The sequence below is a fragment of the Nelumbo nucifera genome, chromosome 3 (assembly GCF_055504915.1).
Source record: "Nelumbo nucifera cultivar China Antique chromosome 3, China Antique-T2T, whole genome shotgun sequence".
Classification (NCBI taxonomy): domain Eukaryota; kingdom Viridiplantae; phylum Streptophyta; class Magnoliopsida; order Proteales; family Nelumbonaceae; genus Nelumbo; species Nelumbo nucifera.
In genome coordinates this window covers 5579833-5583158 of record NC_142651.1, presented here as the reverse complement: position 1 = coordinate 5583158, position 3326 = coordinate 5579833, and the positions used below count along the sequence as shown (strand labels likewise).

Here is a 3326-nt window from a genome sequence, read left to right as displayed (position 1 = left end):
ATACCCATTACAACTACATTGTGTTTCCATAATTATTTTTTCGGAGTGTTAATATTTCTTAGGAAAAATAGTGATTTTTTATAGATAGGATAAAAAAAAGTGACTTAGGTGGCGTTTGGTAACATTTTTCAGACGTCTGAAGTTTGAAATATCTGCTTTTCAGATGCAATGCTTATTTGGTGTTGCATATGAAATATGATCTGAAAAGTTTTTTCATATATGAAATTTTAAGACTCATGCCCATCACCTAATGCATTTCAGACGTAGCCTAAAGTCAAAAATACCCCTACCCCATTCGATCACTCTCTCTCTCTCTAATTATTTTTTTCAATTTTAATTGTTTCATTTATTAATTAGTAATTTTTAATTTTTAATTTATTATTTGTATTGTTTCAATATTATTTTGAAGTTGAAAATTGTTTTTTATGAGATAATGCTAATTGAACTCAACATTTCCAAATGGTATGTTCTAGGGGTAAAATAGTAAATTCAGTGAACATATAGTAAAGGGTTGATCCAAGACAAACAAACTTATGGATTAAGAGCCTTTAAAAAGTAGAAAATCACATATGCTTCTTTTTAGATTTAAGACAAATAATATCTTTTTTACTTTTCAAAATTCAGATTTCAGATTTATCAATTGCCACTTTAGGCACATCCATTTTTATAGATAAGAGACTCACCCAAATCATTATTCAAAGGAAGAACATGTGTTTTAAATAACAAATACCATAGCTAATATTGATCTTTCATTGAGGATGTGTGCCCTGTTTGTCAAAAATGGGATGTTCAAATCCCTCCCAAATGAAAAGCAAAAGAAAAACCTAAAATGAGGATTGGCTGTATTTAACTAAGTGGCAAATGATTTTAGTTTTATTTTTTTTTCTCCAAAAACCATGTCTTAAACTTGCCAAGTTGAAATGGTTAAAAGGGCTATGTGCAGAACAAAAAGGACATGAGTTGAAATAGCAAGAAACGATTTAAGCATAGTTTGGATAAGGCTTAAATGATGATGATGACGATTACATGTTTATAAGAATTTTCTAATAATTAATTGTAAAATATTATATACTATTTGTCTTTATAATATATTTCGGTTTTTTCCTTTTTTTCCCTTTTTGATAAAAAAGATAAAATGTTTTTCAGCATATAATTAAAATAGATATGACTTAAAATAGGATAGATGAACAAAAAGGATTCATATAGCAGACACATATAGCTTGGATAAAGTATGATAGAACTAGTAAAGGTTACCGACCGCCTGGAAGGAAAAAAGTATATAGCCAGCATGTGAAGCCCATTTCTTTTTAAACTTGCTTGATCTATCTACTTTCAAACCAATATGGGATGATAATAAATTGGGTTCAAATAAGGAGGTCTGGTCTGCTTTGGTGGCCGACAGCTTAAACTAGCAGCCTTGCCTTCAACCACAAAACTCTTGAGATCGAGAAATGCTGACTTCCACCGGTTGGCTGGCGGCGATATGGGGCCACGGCCGTGTGTGGTAGTGGCCGCCAGCCGGCCCCTCAGACTTTAGCATTATTCTATGCTTGCCTTTTAATCTAGAATAGGTAGACGATTGCGATCACCAGCCACCAGGTTCTCAATCATCAACAGGACATGCAGATAAGCTGTTTGACGATTTGCCTCGAGTTTATGACCAAACTTAGCAAATGGGTATTGGCCACTTAGACAAGTTAACCACTCAAAATTTAATTAATGAACTCCGATGCTTGTCTTGGAGTGGATGACCAGTCTGGAAAGCTGGCAAGCCATAGTATCGGGGCCCGGGGGGACCTCTTCCGCCTCCGGTCGACTTTTCAGTTCAGAATGTGGGTGGCCAGTAGCCACACATATAAGTTCCTCAGTTTCATCTGGGGTAACTTGGAATCTGCAGGATTGACAGGTTTTCCCAGTCATCTCTCCAATTAACACTGCGTATATATCTGTCCACACTCAATCCACTCCGTGAATTAATGATCAAGTTGCACACCCAAACAAAGGATTCTACAAAAAGCACTGACAGAATCTTCTTTGGAGTCCAGCTCCAAGGAATGAAGGGTGCATGAACTTGTCATCCATTCCAGGGAAGGGATGATGCTTAAACGCTGATAAAATGCATTTCAACCAATAGCCTCAAAGTGGATCCTAATTGCATCAATTTATTTTTTTAATAAATAAAAGCTAAAACGTTTTAAACACCGGGTTCGCATCCGCCCCCCACAGGTTTGCCCCCCAAAAACATCTCACGGACTCACAGCGCGCCGCGTGTCCTCCCACACGCGAATTAGACTCTCTCCTGCGGTTAACTCACTTCGCCCAAAAGGTCATCCCCTCTCAGACTTTCACTCTTCTCTCTCTCTTGAATTTCATCCTCACTTGAACTTTCGACCTTCCGTTCTCACTACTGAAACCGGCCGGAGCTTGCCCCCTTCGAGTTCCATTAGTCGACGCCGACGATCGTTCCGGCAGATTTATTTAACGAAGGTAAGTTCCGTTCTCATATCCGTTTATTCTCAGTTCTCGTATCTGTATTTGTATATGCGGTCATATTTGACACTTATTCATTGACTTGCAGGCTCATCTGATCCGATTGCCAAAGGCCTTGCTCCCCTGGGATCATAGTACAAGTGGGTAAGACTTTGGTTAACTCGTTGCAAAGGCCAAAGGCCTCGCTCTTGGCAAGAGCGGAACTCGAAGGGGGGCAAGCTTCGGCGGGTTTCAGATCTGAGAACGGAAGGTAGAAAATCAGAAAAAACAAAAAACAACGTAAGAAATGAGAAAAAATAGATATGAAAACTGACAATAAATCTGCCGGAATGATCATCGGCGTTGATCGACGGAACTTGAAGGGGGGCGTGCTGAGAACGAAAGGTCAGGTTCAAGTGAGGTTAAAATTCGAAAGAGAGAGAGGAGTGAGAATCTGAGAGGGGATGACCTTTTGGGCGAAGTGGGTTGGTTAGCTCCGCACAAGAGAGTCTAATTCATGTGTGGGAGGACACGCGGCGCTCTGTGAGTCCGTGGGATGTTTTTGGGGGGCAAACCTGTGGGGGGCAGATGCGAACCCTTAAACACCACATCTGCATCGTCTGTAGTCTCTACCAAACAGATTTCTCACAGAAACGTTTCAAAACCTCTCATTCTAAAAAAGTGAGAAATGCCACTGCCCTTGTTTGCAAGGAAAAGGACATAAAAAAGAAAACAACAAAAAAAAAAAGTATGAGATAAGAAGTATTTTCTTTTATGAGATATGGAAGCCAGTTTAGCTTTGATCTTTTCATTCTCCACTCTTCTTTTTTGGTTTTTTCCACCTTTTTAGGGTCCAT

The 3326-nt window shown here is 38.8% G+C and overlaps 1 long non-coding RNA gene across 1 annotated transcript; it reads left to right on the top strand.

Moving 5' to 3' along the window:
- The first annotated feature begins 1119 nt into the window (after window positions 1–1119).
- On the top strand, window positions 1120–2791 carry LOC104592960 (uncharacterized). The gene is made up of 2 exons (XR_734496.3): window positions 1120–2487; window positions 2579–2791. It is a non-coding gene; the product is annotated as an uncharacterized LOC104592960 (long non-coding RNA).
- Window positions 2792–3326: the final 535 nt, after the last annotated feature.